The sequence below is a fragment of the Eumetopias jubatus genome, unplaced genomic scaffold (genome assembly GCF_037043125.1).
Source record: "Eumetopias jubatus isolate StellerSeaLion01/CBP00866 unplaced genomic scaffold, mEumJub1_p1.0 scaffold_5, whole genome shotgun sequence".
NCBI classification, from domain to species: Eukaryota; Metazoa; Chordata; class Mammalia; order Carnivora; family Otariidae; genus Eumetopias; species Eumetopias jubatus.
Genome location: NW_028274811.1, coordinates 117,031,911 through 117,052,322, shown reverse-complemented (window position 1 = coordinate 117,052,322; position 20,412 = coordinate 117,031,911). Strand labels below are relative to the sequence as shown.

General features: G+C 36.9%; 1 pseudogene; it reads left to right on the top strand.

Moving 5' to 3' along the window:
- The first annotated feature begins 1,631 nt into the window (after nucleotides 1-1,631).
- LOC114204766 (cell division control protein 42 homolog pseudogene) lies at nucleotides 1,632-6,737 on the top strand (annotated as a pseudogene).
- The last annotated feature ends 13,675 nt before the right edge of the window (nucleotides 6,738-20,412 follow it).

Here is a 20,412-nt window from a genome sequence, read left to right as displayed (position 1 = left end):
TTTTTAGTGCTGGTTCCACAACAAGATTATAGTTTTAATCTTGTATTTATGTCTTATGTTTTTTATGTTTATGTTTAAAATAGCCATATTATTAAAAGTATAAACATCTGAACATATCTTTTAGAAAAACATGAGTGATCTTAAGTTTTAAGAAATGTTTGTACTACCTTAAAAGGGTAGCCTCTTCAATCTTAGCTCTCTGTGAATAAAGGGAGAATAAATTAGTATGTTGAATATTCCCCCAGAGAGCAAGAGATTCTCAGCATTGTAGAGGTATGAGAACCACACTATTTGCTAGGAAAAACATGTATGCTCATTAGTATGGGTATCTGGATCATTCTGTCAAAATATTTATAAAGTTATTTCTAAGTTATAAATAGACAATTTTATTACTTTCTTCTTCAAGTCAGGTATAAGAAGGCATAGCCTTGTTTTGAGGACTAAAGACTGTACACAATTATGAATTGATTATATTGGTTAGTAACTTATGTTTCTCACAAGCAATGTAGAGATTATAAACATTTTTCCATAAATAATATCTGTGGCTATAACTGGTCAATAAAAAGATAATTCATCAGTGGTTTTTAATCTCTTTCAGTACCCTTCACTATTGTCTCAATCGCTCAAGCTTCACACCAGTTTGAAGGCACAAGAATTTGCATCTCTAAGTATTGGGTCACCTCAGAATTTAACCAAGGAATCAGACACTCCATAAAATCCCTATTTCACCTGGGTGACTCAATGGGTTGAGTGTCTGCCTTCGGCTCAGGTCATGATCCCAGGGTCCTGGGATCAAGTCCCGAGTCGGGCTTCTTGCTCAGTGGGGAGTCTGATTCTCCCTCTCCCTCTGTTGCTCCCCCTGCTTTTACTCTCTCTGGCAAATAAATAAATAAATAAATAAATAAATAAATAAATAAATAAAATCCTAAAGAAAAATAAAATAAAATCCCTATTTACCTTCTGGATGGGTGGTACAAATTGATTCCAGAAAAAAAAAAAATATATATATATATATATTTTCTAACTTGTGTATCCTAAGAAATCAACATCTACCCATTGGTTTAGGATAAAATCAATCTAATAAGAGAAATAGGGAAAAATGTCATCCTGCATGTCCCAGTGTCCTCCCTAGACCATTCCCTTCTGTCATGTCTGAGCCTTTAGAAAGAATTGCTCTAGGAAAAAATAATGATCATTATGCCTGGGTAACGTAAAACAAGCTGCAGAAAGGCTGCTGTAGAGGCTGATTGTGACAGGTGTACTGCATTGACCCTTCCTGGGTCTCATCCCTTTGGGCAAGATTTGTGCACAGAGTGGAGCTTCTGCTTATATGACAGATCATGGGAGGTGAGGTAGTTGAGAGCAGCTTAGCTGGTGGGTTTGGGATTCAACAAAGATCTGCAACAGTTTGAATATTATATATGTGTGTGTGTGTGTGTGTGTGTGTGTGTGTATACATACATACATATATAATGCTTTTAGATATTTGACAAGAAAACTCCCCAAAGAACAATAACAAATTAGATAGTGATTTCAGCAAAATCTGTGTAGGGTGAAAAGTCAGTCAGTTCATTTCACTGAAAGAGTTGATAACCCAGTAATGGGAAATCTACAAGAACACCCTGTTCAGGATGAGACCAAAGTTGACCACACCAGTTGTTTTTACCAATACCTTCCATTTATTGATCCAGGATCCTCATATGCATCACTTTACACAGTCCTCACAACAGCTCCAAACGGTTCATGTTATTACAGAGAAGGAAGCTGAAGATCAGAGAAGTCCAATACAGAGAAGGTGGTAAGATGGGAACCTAGATCTCTTTGACAGAAAAGCCCTCCATCTTGTTTCTCCTCCTCTAATCCACCCTCCCCTCTTTTCCCACTCCCTTCCCTGGCCATGTGTGGTTTTCCTCCCAAAGACAGGAAAGTACTAAGGAAACAAAGGTCTACAGCAAGAAAAACTCAAGCCCATGGGGGCTCAAATCCCCTTTCTGCCAGTTGAGTGACCTGGGCAGTTAGCTGACCTCTCCAGGTCTCACTGTTCTCCTTGACAAGCTGTGGATAATCCTAACTCATGGAAGACTGAGTGAGAGAATCAGATCAGCTGCGGAGCATAGCAGGCACTCAATGAGCACCATGCATTAATTTATAAAGATAAGCCTCCCAGTCAAAGTTTGAAAGGTTTTTTTCCCCCTTTCCTTCAGGAACTTGAAATAGAGGTCTTTATAAAAACATACCCCTTTTCTTTAGAAGACTCATAAAATTGAAGCATATTTATCCATAAAAGCATATTTATTTACATTTTTATAAAACGTGGCCTCTCAGGATAGTCAACACTTTTTGGACACAGTTATTATATGTAAAATAGTACTTCGGAATATTTTCCTTTAAACTAATTTCTTTAGCTTGTAAAAATGGTAAGATTGGCATTTTTTATTAAGATAGTAGTTAAGATTTTATAGCTTATTTGGCTGATTCTTGAGAAATGCTGATAGCCATTTATCTTGAGCTGCCTTCCTCCCAGTACCTTTCCTAGAGAAGCTTCTTTGCATACTGAGGGTGGAATGGGGAAGTTAACTAGTTCTTAAGAGAGCTTACTGGGTAAATATCCTGGACACTCTCAGCGGTTACGTTTTCATTACTTCATCAATTTAGCCTAGACTTATTGAACTCTTAATTATGTCTAAATTCTGTGAAATTACAAAGATATGTAAAAAAGGCTTTTTGACCTACGGCAGCTTATTGTTGAGTAAGGGAGCTGAAACATTATATATAAACAGATATAAACGTGTGGAAGGGCGAAAAGCTGAGTTCACAGGAGGAAGAATCCCTTCAGCTGAAGGGATTAGACTTCACGAATGGGTGATTTTTGAACTTGGTTATCGAGTAGGTATGATTTGAATAAATATAAGCGGAAGACATTTCAGGTGGAAGAAGGAAGGAATAAAATGAACAAAAACGTGAATGATAGTGTGAGGGCTGTGTACAGGGAACAATGAGAAGTCCCCCTTTGATGTGCATTTCGCCATGGGTTTATAGCAGAATCACATACTCCCAAGCCCCTCTTAGCCTCCCGAAAGTCCCTCTGGGATGAGGCCCAGGAGTTAGCATGTTTAACATGGATCCCAGTTCATTCGGATAGAACCACTGAGAAACAGACATGGCTGAGTAACTGGAAATAATGGAATGGCTGGAGGGTAGACAAGTGGTTCTTAGCCCAGGCTGCACACACATTAAGATCAAGCAGAGAGGTGGCTCATCCTCCCTCCCATGCTCTCTCCGTCCCTTTCTCCCTTCCTTCTTTCCTTTTCTCTTTCTTTCATAACTAAACCCCAGGCCAATTAAACTAGAATCTCTGAGCATGGGGCCTATGTATCAATGTATATATTTTTTAACTTTTTATTATGGAATTTAAAAAATTGAGTATAATGAACATACAGTGTTATATTAATTTCTGGAGTACAATATAGTGATTTAACATCACTATAAGAGTACACTTAATGCTCATCACAGTAAGTGTACCCTTAATCCCTCTTATCAATTTCACCCATCCCCCCTCCATCTACTCCCCTCTGGTAACCACCAATTTGTTCTCTGTGTTAAAGAGTCTGTTTTTTTATTTGTCTCTTTTTTTTGTTTTTTTCTTTGTTTTGTTTCTTAAATTCCACATATGAGGGAAATCATATATTTGTCTTTGTCTGACTTATTTCACTTAGCATAATACTTTCTAGATCCATCCATGTTGTTGCAAATGGCAAGCTCTCATTCTTTTTCATGGTTGAGAAATATTCCATTGTATTATTATGGAAAAATTTAAATATATATAAAAGTGAGCAGAACACTATAGTGAACACCCGATGCACCTACCACCCAATTTCAGTAACTGTACCAGTTGTATTTCATTTGCATCTCTATCAGTTTTCTCACCTTCTATATGATTTTGAAAAAAATCCTGTACATTACAAAATTTTGTCTATAACATTTCAGATTTCTAAAGGTTCCGATTTTGCACTCTGGGGCTATATCACTTTCCCGTAGCTGGCTTACAGAGGCTTTCTCCCCCTGCTGTTTATCTTTCGATATATCCCCTTGGATTCACTTCTCCATACCTCCTACCTTGCAAAAAGTGGTGCTTTTCTATTTATAGAATCCAGCAATTCTTTTCTTACATCTCAGGTTGAATTCATAGGTGTTCAGGATGATTTGATAGTTGTCTAGCTAAATTCAAGAGATCAGATTAAATGAGGTCCCCTACTCTTCTGCCATCTTGCCTCCCTCAAAATTTCATTTATAGCATTTCAGTATGTATCTCTAAGTAAGGATGTAAAAGTGCCATAATACTCTTAAAACACTTAAAAAAATGGTAAGTTTTTAGGGGCATCCGTGTGGCTCAATCAGTTGAGCATCCGACTCAGTTTTAGCTTAGATCATCATCTCAGGGTCCTGAGATCGAGCCCCTTGTCAGACTCTGCACTCAGTGGGGAGTCTCCTAAGAAATGAATACATCTTAAAAAAAACAAAACATAATTTTTAAAGATTATTTATTTATTTATTTATTTGCCAGAGAGAGAGAGAGAGAGCGTGCCTACACGCAGGGGGAACAGCAGGCAGTGGAAGAAGCAGGCTCCCCGCCGAGCAGGGTGCCCGATGTGGGATTAGATCCCAGGACCCTGGGATCATGACCTGAGCCGAAGGCAGATGCTTAACCAACTGAGCCACCCACGCATCCCAACCAGTAATTTTTAAATATCATGAAATAGCCAGTTGCATTCGATTTTTTACTGTTTCATAAATGTGCGTATGCATATAAATTTTTACAGATTGTTTGATTCAGAGTTTTGACTAGGTCTACACATTATGATTGGTTGATATGTCTCTTTCAATCTATGTGTTTCCTCTCTATTTCTCTCTCTCTCTTTTAGTTTAGTTTTCTTCAAGAAACTAGATTGTCCTACAGCTTCCCTCACCCTGCATTTTACTGATTACATTCCTGTGGTATCATGTAACATATTTTCTAATCATTTATAGATATTTGGATCTAGAGGTTTAATAAGATTTAGGTTCCAGGGTTTTGTTTTGTTGTTGTTGTTGTTGTTGTTGTTGTTTGTTTGTTTTGTTTTTTGCAAGACCATTTTCTAGGTGTGTTCTTTAATTAGGAGCATATAATATCTATGTGTCTCTCTTATTGAGGTGTTAGCAACCACTGATAATCAATGCCTAGAGCCATTTAATATAAATTGCAAAATGATGATATTCTATCTTATCTTCATTAACTTGCTGGAATACTTCTGTAGAGACATTTTCTCTCATCTACTAGTTGCTTAAAAAGTGGTACAGTTTAAATAGGAAAGGCAAGATACATGACTCCCTTATTTATCAGTTTTCAAAATAATGAATTTGTTCATTAGCATCATGTAACAGAATTCAATTATTAGAGTAATTATTTGACTTGCTATTAATATGAATTTAAACATGTATGGGGTGTTCTAGTCCATTGCAATATTACTGTTATTGATGCTCAGATTGTTTTCTCTTTGCTTAGTGGGAACCTGTTCAATTTGGCTCCTGAGTCCTTTTAACATAACCCTAACAGTATTTAAAATATTATTTACTATTTGGTAAGAAAAGATATTCCAGCATCATCACATACATCACATACATTTCCTGCCCCAAACCTACAGTTATTCCTCCAAAGAGCTCTTTAGTAGGAAACCATATTTTAAGACCGCAGTCTAGATGCTAGTGGTTCTCATTGCTATTATGCAATGTTTCTGAGCCTCTTCAATACAAAAAGCTAAGGGAGATTTTCTTTTTTAAGGTAACTTCATATCACAAATGTATACTGATACTTTTAATTCAAAGCCAGAACCACAGGGTATCTCTTTTTCCCTAGCTTTCCCCCAAATCCCAGTTCTCAATGACATCAGGAATATTAAAATGAAACTGTTTATACTAAATCCTTTGCCCTACAGTGCACACATGGATGTTTCAGATTAACAACACTAGAGCCGAGGGGACCCTGCGTGGTGCCACCAATGTCCTGGTGGAGTACCTGATGACATCATTGAATTTGAAATATTTAAAGTGGATACAAAACTGTTTCAGCAATACAGATAATTAAATGTGTTGTTGTGGGCAATGGTGCCGTTGGTAAAACACGGCTCCTGTTATCCCACACAACAAACAGATTTCCATCTGAGTATTAACCTACTGTTTTTGACAGCTATGCAGTCATGGTTATGATTGGTGGAGAGCCATATGCTCTTGGACTTTGTGATACTGCAGGGCAAGAGGATTCTGACAGATTACGACCACTGAGCTATCCACAAACAGATGTATTTCCAGTTTGTTTTTCTCCAACCTCATATGAAAATGTGAGGGAAAAGTGGGTGCCAGAGATCTCTCACCATTGTCCAAAGACTCCTTTCTTGCTTGTTGGGACTCAAATTGATCTCGGAGATGACCCCTTTACGATTGAGAAACTTGCCAAGAACGAACAAAAGCCTATCACTGCAGAGACTGCTGAAAAGCTGGCGCGTGACCTGAAGGCAGTCGAGGATGTGGACTGTTCTGCACTCACACGGAAAGGCCTAAAGAATGTATTTGATGGAGCAGTATTAGCTGCCCTGGAGCCTCCAGAACCGTGGAAGAGCCGCAGGTGCCTGCGTGCTGCTGTGAACGTCTCCCAGAGCCCTTTCGCCACAGCTGGTGTCAGCATTGTTCTAAAGGCAATGTGAAATCAAACTAAAGATTAAAGATTAAAATTCATTTTATTTGGGTTGTTGAAGCTGCTCCCAGTCTCCATCCACTCTGTAGAATAATCTGGGACATTTAGGTTTTTTATTTTATTTATTTATTTATTTTTGCGGGGGTAGGAAGGGTGTGTGGGGTCTGTTTTTATTTAGTCATGTTTTTAAAATTCATTAATGATGGGGCAACCCTTAATGGGAGAAGGACGGATTCATTCCACATTCTGCTTCTTAGATCTAGTTTAGGAAACTTGTTCCCCACCTGGGGCTATTAGAAGGAGTATAGTAAATGCCTCATTTCATATCATACTCCTTTTTGAACTTTGCCTTTTCTCTCCACCCTTAAGTAGGTCCAGTATTTGATGAAACTCATGAAAGTGGGTGGAACCTGTCTTTCCCCTCCTTTTTTCTAGGGTGCACTATATATGTGACTGTGACTTTCAAGAATGATTTGCCATTTGCTAATTTTTTAAAATTAATTTCTAACTTCTTTCACTGATCAATGAAGAAAAGTGTTTCACCTTTTGAAATACACCAGATGGATTGAGTACATAATTAAAAAACATCTTTTTTCACTGTCAGTCATTGTCTTATATGCTTAGCATAGATGTCCAGCTTACTAGCATATGATATGGTGTTCCTAGAACACAGCTGAAGATCTGGTAAATGGAGAAAATGTGAGGGATGGCGCCAGAAGACAGAGGTCTATGTAATGATGCACATCGTCTAAGTTGGGAGGATGGAGACCTGCTTCATGAAGAAGCTGGGGTTGGGGAGAACATTTAACAACAAGGGGACCAGTTAGGAGAATCCCCTTATTTCTGTTTTGTATATGAGGAACTCTAGAGTAGCTAGTTAAGGCTCTGTAGTTTAATAAAAAGATCCTGCAGTCTTATGAAGACTTCATAACTATGTGTTAGCAGGGATCTTATTTGCTTAGTTTGGTTGCAATTTCCAATTTTTTAAAATGTTTAGGTAATCTTGTCCCCCTTCCCCAAATCCTAATTCTTGTAGATTCACTACTGTTGAACCAATGTTTCTCATGTCTCAGTTTCTTGTATATGCATTCTTTTCAGATGTATTAAACAAACAAAAACCCCTTAAAAAGTACTAACACCTTTTCTAATAATATTACTGCTGAAATGCTCTTCTTTTAATGTTTTTGTTCTTGGTGTATATGCCACTAAGGATGTATAGGTGTTTGCTCCATCTTAAGGTTACTTTGAATAGTTCATCTATTTGATTATACCAGCAGTTTGTTACATATTCAGGCTCATTTGTTTTATTTTATTTTAATTTTTAGAGATAAATTTATAAATTTAATTTTGTTTTGTAATTATGTGCAATATTTACATGGTTTCAAAGTTACATTTACAAAACAAATTATTGTCAAAGTAATTTAGCCTGTCCCATCAGCCTCTCTGCTTCCTCTCCCTGTGGATGACCATTTAAATAGTGTATGGTTTGTCATTTATTGTTTATGTTCAGTACATAATTGTAAATCTGTCCCAGTGAACTTATGTGGAGCCAGACTAGAGAGCCTTTACTGTAGAAAATGATGAGCTAGAATGTTTGTTAGTCTTGTGGAACAGGGACTTTGTACAACATTTTTAAGGCTGTATTTCCTGCATCTAGATTAGTCGCTGGCACCTAGCAGATGGTTGGTAATGTGTGTTAAATGAATGAATGAATGAATGAATGAATGAATACTTAGTAGATGTTTGTGAGCAGAAGAGTGAGAGCATCAAAGCTGTCCTTTTTTGAAAACTTAATCTGACAGTAATGGTTAAGGTAACTTGGAAGGAAAAACTGAATACTGGGTGACTAATTTGGAGACTTACTTGGTTAAGTGGATGATAGCAATTTTAAAGAAAAAAATAAAAAGTGTGTGTGTGTGTGTGTGTGTGTGTGTGCGTGAATGTATATGTTTGAACTCTGTGGACTGGGAGCATGCTGTCTGGACTGGCTCTATCGATCTCCACTGGGTGTGCTTGTGTTTCTGTGGTCAGCGAGCCTCACTTGCATCCCTGGCTGGTGGCAGGCTTTGGCAAGGGGACTGTGTTTGTTGTCTGTGTCACCTCACTCCTCTTTGAGGTATTTCATCTTTCATCCTTCAGGAGACTAGCTTGGGTTCTTTCCCATCCATGGTAGTCTCAGGGTACCGAGTACAGCAAAAGGCTATACAAGGTGCAAGTGTTTCTCAAGCCTCTGCTTGTGTCATGCCTCCCAAGTTCCCATTGGCCAAAGGAAGCCACGATAACAGCCCTGATTCAGGAGTTGTCCAGACAGACTCTAGCTCTTGATGAGAAGAGAATTTACAGCCATTTTGATTTTTCCAGTGTGGAATGTATGTGAAACATGTGAATAAGGTCATCTATTTCCTACAGCTTTTAGTTCTAGGTCCACACACGTTTGTTAATTTACACCTCTGCGTCCTTTCTATGGACTTTTCTGAAATGTTTCTCAGCCACATAGTCCATTTTGCATTCTGTATCTTCCACAAAACCTCTCTTTACCAGTATTTCACTTATGAGAGTTTCTTTAGTACTTCTGGCTTTTGCCTGGGTGGTTGCCTTTTAATTTTACACTTTAAAACATATATTTATATTACATTTTTGCATTGTTCTCTAATTTCTTTTGTGTATACTTCTCCTGAATTCTCAACTAATTTGTCTTATTTTTCTATTGTAACTTCAATGAATTTAGAATAGTGTTAGAATATAAGTACTCTATAAATAATTGTTAACTTGAACTTTGGATTGACCTAGAGAAACCTTCTGAAACTGGATATTACCAAAGCCCTCTTTATTTTGCTTTCCAATGGATCTGTCAGCTTATGATTTACTATGTCTAAAAACAATGGCTAAGGAAATCTGTTTAAATTCAGCAGACTACTTTTTTTTAAGTATTTTGACAATTGGATTGAATCCATTAAAAATAAAATATTTGTAATTATGTTTTTGGAATTACTTTACATGTGCAATAAGACCACTTACAAGTAAGACAAAAAAATACCCCTGCTAGGGCCGTGTGTATGGCTGAGGAGTCTTTCAGTGGTTCAAGTAGTGAAAACAAAACAAGCAACAAAGATTGTGATGATCCAGGGTGTGTCATTGGAAAACCTCTTAATTTCCTTTAGCAAAAAGTCATGTTGGGGAGATCTCAAGGAGAGCTGCTTGTATTTGTGTGAAGCAGAAAAATAAAGATGAATGCTAAGAGGGAAGGTAGAAGAGAGGAGAGAAAATAGTGAAAGGCTATTTCCTATGTCCTACACAGGACAGCACTATCAACTTACATCTTCTCATTCTGATTTATCTTCCTATGGCTTGGGGAAGAGTACTCAGGAGTTCTCAGAAGAGGAAGGCATAAAGACATCCCTTCCTTCTTATCTTCACTGGAAATTTCAGAGAAGAGGGAAGGCAGAGGGAGAGAGAGGTGGGGCAGAATTGTTTTTGGTTCTGGAAGACAGAAAAAAGGAGAGGTAAAGGAGATTTGTGCAAAAGCCTTTTTTCTTAAGCCAGTAGTGATCCCCGGTTGAAGAGATCAGTACCTAACTATGGATGAATTACATTAAAACTAAAACTGCTTGTGAGGTGTGGCTCTAATAGGTTTTAGTGAAGTGCTTGATCATTGGGGAGTAGAGTGATTGGTTATGATAAATTGTAAGATTTTTCTGCATAATGAGAGATCTATAAAATTTTTGTTTTGTTTGTCTAGAGACTGTCAACCTGGACTAAAGCAAACCTCAAAAGTCTTCATTGATCTCCTGTAAAATAAAATGACTACAAAGGAGTTAACATGTATATATGGAAAGAAATGAGGCTTAGCAAAATGCATAGCAATTCATCAATGAGAGCTATATTAGTATCCAGAAGTCTAATGGATGCTATCTGTCAATAATTGTTGGAGACTGCTTGTCAACAAATTGGATTGTTTGTCATAGACACTGACAAATTGTAGCATAAAGATCTTGAACTTTTGCATACATTTAAAATATTTACGTGACTATACATAGGCACATGTATATTTGAAACGAGAGTGTTTTCCTGCATTATAAAGTTTCAGGATTTGTCCAATAAGGCCTGAAGTCTTTTTACTAAATGGTGGAACTCATCATGACATTTATATACTCTAACATCCAATCATCTTGGTTTTCATGAAAATATTTTCCTTAAATATTTTGAAAGTAAAGCATCTTCACTGAATCAAAATTGACATTTTAATTTGAACTCTCCAGTGTGAAAAGAGTTCGCAGTCAAAATTTGTCATTAAAAAAACTCAATGAAATGAAAAATAATGATCTGCTGGCTTGCGCCTACAGACATTTGGAATAGAAGTGCTAAAGATACTATATTTTAATGCTCAGTCGGCTTTTTTACTGCCGGCAGGGAGTAAATGGGAGGCAGCTCTTGGTGCTGTGGAAAGGACCATGGCCTTAAACTCAGAAGAGCTGCATTTAAGACAGAGCCATGTCATTTATCAATGGGATGACTTTGCTCAAATAACTTAGTTTCTTCATCCTTAAAATTGGTATGATAATAGATATGTCACAGAGCCTTAAGACAACAATGCATGGAAAAGTGTTACAAACAAAATCTTATGTAAATGTAAGGTTGTTGAAGATATTCCCTATTTTCTAATAAATGCTATTGTTTATATTCAAGTTCTATAAAAATTAATACACATTTGTTTCAATTACCTCATTGAAAAAGCAATACATGGTGAAGGTGAAATATAAAAAACAGAAAATTAAAACAAAGCAAAAAGAAGGAACTAAGAATCACCCATCATCATTCTAAATTTTCACCTAAACTTTTACTTCTGCATATAGTTTTTAAAAGTATACACTATTATTGCAGTGCACAATATGCAGTATGTAGATTGTACCTTTTCCCTTAACATTATATTATGATTATGTTTTTAGGACAATACATGTACTTCATAGGATTGTGTAAATTCATATATACTCCTTTATGTGAATAAACCACAATTATAATTTACCTAACTATTTCCCTATTAGTTGAAGAAAGACTTTAGGAGTTTCCAATCTCTCAAAGAGATGACTATTCTTTTCTATTACTCCTTGTATACATTCACTAGTATTTCTGGATGAAAGAGTAAATAGCATTTTGAGCCTTTTAATATAAATTGCCAACTTGCCTTCTAGGCTGACTGCCAGTTTCTATTTTTCCTTGCAGTGTGTAAAGGGTGTAAAGGTGCCTGTTTCCCCACATCCTAATCAATATTGGGCATTACAATAACTTAAGAAACTCCGTATCAAGGTCATAGGTGCAAATAGTATCTCACTTTTTAATTAGCACTTAAACCAATATGTAGAGTCCAGTTGTAATTCTTTTTAAATTGCTTGTTCATGATGGTGGTCCAACTTTTTCTCATAATTTTTAGGAGATCTTTGTACATTAAAGTTATTAATCCCTCTCATATGTGTTGTGAATACGTTTTCCCACTTTCCCACTTTTTCATTGCTTTTTAAATTATGTTTTTGATGATTTTAAAAATGAGGTACACATTTTCAATTCATAGGTAGTGCTTTATTTATCTGGTATTGTCAACGAATGAGGAATACCACCTAAATAGAGTGTCCAAATAATTGAGGCTTTTTTTTTATAATGGAAAGACAATTTTTAAATGAAAAATCATTCTAAATTGTGTAATCCACCTCCTTCCTTCCTTGTACAAAATGTACTCCACAAAATCATAAAAATGTTTCATGCATATGTAAAATTTGGTCTTCAAAACAACCTTGCAAAATAGTTACTGTTATCTCCTTTTGTAGGAGCCACTGAGGTTACAGAGACAATAGATAATAGACACAGCCTATGATTTGAACCTAAGTTTAAACCCTCTGCTTTTTATGCTATGGCCAACACACTTATATTGTGTATTAATATTCTGAGGCCCTCAAAAAAATATTCGGAAGCCCTCCAGTCTATATAAGTGTCCAGGGCTATATTTGCATGATATCTGCTTTTTGGGGTTGTGGATATTTCTTTTAAAATAGATTTTTATATGTGCTTCCTCAGTTTCAGCAAGGTAACTCTAAATGTGTCTTGCTTTCAGCTTCCTTGCTTCTGACATGGACAACAATAACCAATAAATACTTACAGATGAGTCACTGTGAGCCAGTCACTGTAATGGTTGCTTGGAGATTTTCCCTACCAGTGTTTTAATTTGCTACTCTTAATCTGTTGTAGGGTGGAAAATGCATAACCGGGTTTGTAAAAACTATGTACAAGAAACGAATAAACTTTTTTTTGAGCAAGTCCAAGAGGCTTTTCTGTAAGTAAAACTCCTGAGTTTGTTTTGCTTCAACCTGATTCTCAAATATATTGATGTTTGCAGCACCACCTGCAATAAACACTTTAGTAACTTTATCCCATTTAGTCCTTAATACGACACTGCAGATTAGAATAATTATCAATTTTCACCTTACAATCGAGGAAAGTGAAATTTAAAGAAAAGAACTAACTTGTCCAAGATTCTATTACCTTGATTTTGTGGCTTCTGTCCAGAACTCTTTATTTGCTAATCTTAGGCTGGGTGGCAAGGCAAGTGGTCTTAACATAACTGAAAAGTTACTGTATCTCAGCATTCTGTGGGGTGATCAGACCGGAGAATGTGAAAGGTAGCATGTGGTCAAAATTTTTGTTTATGAGGTTTAAGCTCTAAAGAAAATCTATACATTTTGAGATAAGGTTGAATTTACTGCTGTAACATAATGTCTAGTTTGAAAGTGTTCTTACCTTGGCAAAGGACAAACATCTAGTCCTCTGCTAAAGATATTTGCAGTGTACTACAAAATAAGATTCCTATTATGATGAGACTGTTTATATAGAATAAATTATACACAATTATAATTCATATTTTTTAAAGATTTTATTTATTTATTTAACAGAGAGAGAGAGAGAGCATAAGCAAGGGGAGTGGCAGAGGGAGAGGGAGAAGCAGGGTTCCCACTGAGCAGAGAGCCTGGCTCAGAGTTTCATCCCAGAACCCCAGGATCATGACCTGAGCCAAAGGCAGTCACTTATCTGACTGAGCCACCCAGGTGCCCCTATAATGTGTATTCGATAGTGATGATTCAATTCTATATATATATATATATATATATATATGTTCAATGTTTATCATTACACCCAGAACCATGTTATATGATAGAGTTGGGTGGATGGGAGTATAGTTGGGGAAAGAATACTAAAATATTGGATAACTCTATATTACAGAGTAATATTAGCATGCACATCTGTATTTACAAAGTGTTGTTGTATCAGATTTATTCCTAGGTGGGTTCCAAACTGAAAGAGATCAATGGAAGTCAATAAAGGCTTACTTTGGGTTGCACATGAAGGTCAGATTTTAATAGAGGATAAGAGAGAAATCTTTTTGCTAGGTGGGGAATAATATTATATTGGTTGTTGGCTTTTTGTGGCAAATAACAAAACTGACTCTTGATAACCAGAACTACAAAGAGATTTTAGGTGGCTGCCATAATAAAAAGCAGAGTTTTAAAAAAATCAGTCCTTTTTTTTTGAAGAGAGAGCATGTGCACGCACAGGGGTGAGCGGCAGAGGAAGAGGGAGAGAGACAATTGCAAGCAGGCTCCACATCCACTGTGGAACCCAATGTGGGGTTCCATCTCACAACCCTGAGATCATGACCTGAGAGGAAACCAAGAGTTAGATACCTAGCCAACTAAGCCACTCAGGCACCCCAAGGGAAACATATTTTAAACTTTGGCTGTGCACTAATATATAAAAGGTGCTGGGTGGTCTACTTCACATGGTATAACTCCTTCCAACTTGATTTGAGATTTGAAATTTGAGATATGGTACTGTGATGGTTAATTCTTTGTGTAATTCTGTTAAGAATTAATTCTTAATTTCTTAGCTGGGCCATGGATTACCCAGATATTTGATCAAACATTATTCTGGATATTTCTGTGATGGGGTTTTTGTTTTGTTTTGTTTTTTACAAACTTGTTAATGTTGTTGTTGTTTATATCTCCAAATTTTTATTTAAATTCCAGTTAGTCAACATGCAGTGTAATATTGGTTTCTGATGTAGAATTTAGGGATTCATCACTTACATACAACACCCAGCGCTCAGTGTTGGTGATGGTGTTTTTGAATGAGATTTACATTTAAATTGGTGGGCTTTATGTAAATCACATTGTCCTCCAAGATGTGGATGGACCACATCCAATCAGTTGAAGACATGAATAGAACAAATGTGGACCTCTCTGGAGCAAGAGGGACTTCTCTAGCAACTGCCTTTGGACTTCATCTGCAACATCAACTCTTCCTGGCTCTATAGCAAATGGCCTTTAGACTTGAACTAGAATATTAGTTCTCCTGGGTTTCCAGCCTGTTGCCCGCTCCCCCTGAAAATTTTGGATTTGCTAGTCTCCATAATCATATAGCCAATTCCTTTTAATAAATGTTTTACTACATATTTGCACATGCTACTGTATTCTTATTTCTGGAGAACCTTGACTAGTGCAGGTATGGCATAACACTTTTGTGTAAAAACTCTTCAAAAGTGCTCTATTACCTACAGGACTGACAAAACTCCTTAGCTCCTTAGTGATCTAGTCTCTTGGAATTATACTTGGAATTCTCAAAAGGGGCCATGCTTTTTCTTGAGCATGCTGACCCTTCTACCTCATATGCTTTTATGCTGCTTGCTTGGAAAAGTCTTATCCTTTAGTTCTCAACCAAATATCTTTATAGTTCAGGGACTATTGTCAGATAACCAGTTAAAGCTAAATGCTGTGATTTGGAAGCACCTGTTCATCTTCTTACTGCTCGGTGGGGCAAGTGCACAGCTTTAATAAAATTTTCCCTGAGCCCCGGGCCAAAGCTACAATTGTCTGGGCAGCCCTGCTTCCCACAGGTGGCACTGTGTTTATGGCAGGTGGTAGAGGAGGAAAATGGCACCTGCCAGCTCCCTTGTTTTCAAAGAAGTCCTCCAACATGCTCTTACACCATTTATCTCATTGCCTATAGTTATTTGTTCATATGTCTGTCCTCCCCATCAAATTCTGAACTTCATGAAGTAGGCAATCTTATTGCTCATGTTTATAGTATTTAGTAAAACTCCTGGCAGCATTAATAACAAGCCTATACCGGTATAGTATTCTTCCAATCAAAGACCTCAGTCATTGTATTCTGTGTGCTTCTGGCCACATAGTAATTAGCCTTCCTGGGAATGTTAATGGTTGCTAGAGTCTGAACTTTTGTGGATGTTCATTACCATTGAATTTCTAATATATATCTCATTAATTGTGATTAATATAACAAAAGTTAAATAGACAGCCTTTGTTTATTTAGAATAATATAGATTGTGGGGTATCTTTAAAGATTATCTTTGAGGCCCTAATGGCTCACAAATAAGTTTTCAGAAGATTTGTTGTGATATGTTGAAAACCTAGGTAAATATGGAAGGATTTTCTTTCTATCACAAAAAATTTCTGCATTTTCCTAGGGCATGCTTAATTATAATACCTCCTTGTATATTTATTTAAAGTTAGTTTTTACCTCCTTGACAGAGTGATCAGCTGTTGAGAAATATAAAATTTCACTTTATAAACCTCTGTAGTAAAGGTCAATCTGAAATAACAATGAGAAAAATATGCTGACATTGACAAAAATTACATTAATATGTATATCTCAGAGCACATATTTATCAGTTGAAGTTGGCTTTATCTGAACTGGCTCGTGGAGGAAGAGGAGTCATAAAAGTTATGGGGAGATTCTGGGTAAATGTGAGTCATCATATGTTCTTTTCAAGTGAGGTGTATTTTTTTTTTTAATGTGATTCTTTCATGAGAAAATCTGGGGGTTTTCAACCTCTTCTGGTGTGTCCATTTTGTCTGCCATCCCACTACCAGATCATCATGAAAATGAAACTGCAGAACCATGATTCTTAATCCCCTCCTTAGCTCACACAAACTATTGCTTCACCAATGCTTCAAATCTGTTAAATACACAAAAATTAAATTATATATAAATTAATTATTATTTATTTTATATTTATATTTATTACATTAATTATTAATTAATTATTAAATAATCATATACATTAATTATATATATTATATATATGTGTACACACACACACACACACACACACATACACGTATGTATGGATGGATATCAGAATCACTTTACAAAGTCCCTGGAAATTGAACACTAGAACTGCTACAGAATGGAGTATTTTATCAGAGTGGTAGCAAATTGTCTTGATTGGCAATTCTTCTTATTATTACTCATTACACTTCATCCTGTTCTGCCATCGTAACCTAGACTCATTTACTCCCAAAATTACTTCTGATAATGAAATTTCTAACAATAGAACATGTTCCTGAGGTACAAACTTCTCATGAATGGAGACTTGATGGTTCTTTTCAATGGAGCCTGACACTCAGCTCTGGGCACCAGGTCTTCTGGAAAGTAAAAAGTTCTTTCTCTGTTCCTGCCCTAAATCCTCAAAGTCAATAAAACCTTTACACAGTTCCTAAATACATTGCTCCATTGTTCCTGCAGACAAACTTCAATATAAGATTACCAAGCAAATACTTTTCTGCTTGCAATGATGTCTAGTGGGACTGATGTCCCCAGAACTCTGTCAGGAACTGGCCTGTTGAGGGGGAGGGTAAGACGCTGTTGCAACAGCTTTCAGCATGCTGACTTGGTTTCCTCCCTACTTTGTTTTGGAGTATAGATTTTCATCATTTTTAATAATTACATAGTATTCCACATGCTGATTAGTCACTTATTTATTTGGCTTCTCAGTGTTGGGACATCTTTATACATAAACTGCTTTGAGTGGTTTCTGCAAACCAGTCTTATTATTTCCTTGGACTATTTTCCAGACTTGTAGCTGCTGAGTCAAAGAATGTATATAGTTGTAAAGTCTTTGATTTATATTGTCAAATTGCCTTCTAGAAATGTATCAATTTACAGTTGTGCTAGTCATGATTGATCAGACAGTTTTTCCCTATTGAAGATGATATTAACCTTGGATTTTTCATATCAGGCCTTTATTATATTGAGGTTTATTCGCTCTAAACCTACTTTGTTGAGTTTTTTATCATGAATGGATGTTGTACTTTGTCACGTGCTTTTTCTGCATCTATTGAAATGATCATATAGTTCTTATCCTTTTTATTATTGATGTGATGTATCGTGTTGATTGATTTGTGAATATTGAACAATGTTGTAACCCAGAAATGAATCCCACTTGGTCATGGTGAATGATTTTTTTAATGTATTGTTGAATTCAGTTTGCTAGTATTTCATTGAGGATTATTGCACCTATATTCATCAGGGATATTGGCTTGTACTTCTCTTTTTTAGTGATGTCTTTATCTGATTTTGGTAACAGGATAATGCTGGCCTCATAGAACAAATTGGAAAGTTTTCCTTCTTTTTCTATTTTTTGAAATAGTTTGAGAAGAACAGGTATTAACTCTTCTTTAAATTTTTGGTGGAATTTGTCTCTGAAGCCTTCTGGTCCTGGGCTCTTGTTTGTTGGGAGATTTTTTATTACTGCTTCAATTTCCTTGATTATGGATCTGTTCAGGTTTTCTATTTCTTCCTGTTTCAGTTATGGTAGTTTATATGTTTCTAGGAATTTATACATGAATAAATTCTTCTAGGTTGTCCAATTTGTAGGCATATAGTTCTTCTAGGTTGTCCAATTTGTTGGCATATAGTTTTTCATAATATTATCTTACAATTATTTCTATTTCTGTGGTGTTGGTTATTATTTCTCCACTCTCATTTGTGATTTTATTTATTTGAGTCCTTTTTCTTTTTTTTCTTAAAAAGTCTGGCTAGGGTTTTGTCAGTTTTATTGATCTTTTTCAAAGAACCAGCTCCTGGTTTCATTCATTTGTTCTATTGATTTTTAGTTTCTATATCATTTATTTCTGCTCTAATCTTATTATTCCCTTCCTTTTGCTGGCATTAGATTTTGTTTGTTGTCCTTTTTCTAGCTCCTTTAGGTATAAAGTTAGCTTATTTATTTGAGATTTTTCTTTCTTCTTGAAGTAGGCCTATATTGCTATATACTTGCCTTTTGGAACTGCTTTTTCTGCATTCCAGAGGTTTTGGATGTGCTGTCATTTTCATTTGTTTTTCTGTACTTTTTTATTTCTTCTTTTATTTCTTGGTTGAGCCATTCATTGTGTTGTTTATGCCTTGCTGTTGTGTCTGAGTCACTCTTGCTGTCAGTGCAGTTGTCTGCACTGACTCTGTCTGTTGTAGGCTGTGTTTGTTCTCTCTGGTGTTAGTGGGACCCAGGCAGGCTAGATCTGGAGGGGGGCAGTGTACTTTCTGGGGAATTGGGAGCAGGGCGGAGGTATTAGCAAAATTTGCATTGGGCCACTAGTCCTATGCCAGATACCCCAAAGAACTGTGGTGGCTGGGGACTGTGCACCAGGGTGGCTGATGGCATGAGGCTGGGAGCAGAATGTGACCATGGCTGGGCATGTGGCTGGGCACTGTGCTGCAGCTGGGCAGGGCATGCAGAGGCAGCTGTGCACCTGACTGCTCGGTGGGGCAAGTGCACAGCTTTAATAAAATTTTCCCTGAGCCCCGGGCCAAAGCTACAATTGTCTGGGCAGCCCTGCTTCCCACAGGTGGCACTGTGTTTATGGCAGGTGGTAGAGGAGGAAAATGGCACCTGTCAGCTCCCTTGTTTTCAAAGAAGTCCTCCAACATGCTCTGAAATTAGAATGAACAGATCTGTCTCCAGTTTGCCCCCAGTGCTGTGTAAATTGCCATTTTTATGTTTCCTTTCTATAGAGAGGCTACTGTCTCTTTAAAGGAAGTGACCCAGCTATCATTTACCCTCCTGGCTTGCCCGGTGCTGAGTCAGATGACTTTTAAAGCTCCAGGCTCCAAATCCCATTCATTTTACAAACTCATGGAATTCAGCCCTTTTTGGGTTTTATTTTAAAAAAGATTATTATTTGAGAGAGAGAGAGTGTAAAAGGGAGAGAAGCAGACTCCCCACTGAGCGGGTAGCCCAGCAGGGTTCTTATTCTCACAACCCTGGATCTTGATTTCATGACCCTGAGATCAAGACCTGAACTGAAATCAAGAGTCAGATGTTTAACCAACTGAGCCACCCAGGCACCTAGACCTTCTGGTTTTTAAAGCCAAACATTATGGGGATTAGTCTTCCCTGTGTGAACTCACTGGTGCAAGAGCCCATTTCTCTGCCCTCTCTGAGCACACAGCTACCTCCCTCCTGCAGGCAGCCTCCTTCTGACTTTCTGAAATTTCTAAGCTTTCAGATGCAGATTTTTCTCTATATTTAGTTGTGGAGTTTGTTTCTCCAGTCTTCAGATCACTCTGTGGTTTATTGGCTTGGATGTGGGTGATATCTAGGTGTAAATGTGGTGTGGGGTGAGCTCAGTGTCCTCCTACTCTGCATCTACCCAAGCTCCTCCTTCCAGATCATTTCTTAATTTCACCTTTCTCTTAGAAAGCACATTCCTTGAAGTCAGTCTATTGAACATCATTATAATCTTTGTATATTAAGTTATGCCAATTTTAGTGGTGTATCATTTTCCTGAAGTAACTACGGTGTCTCCAAAGAACATCAATACATAAATTATAGTCTTCAAGGATGA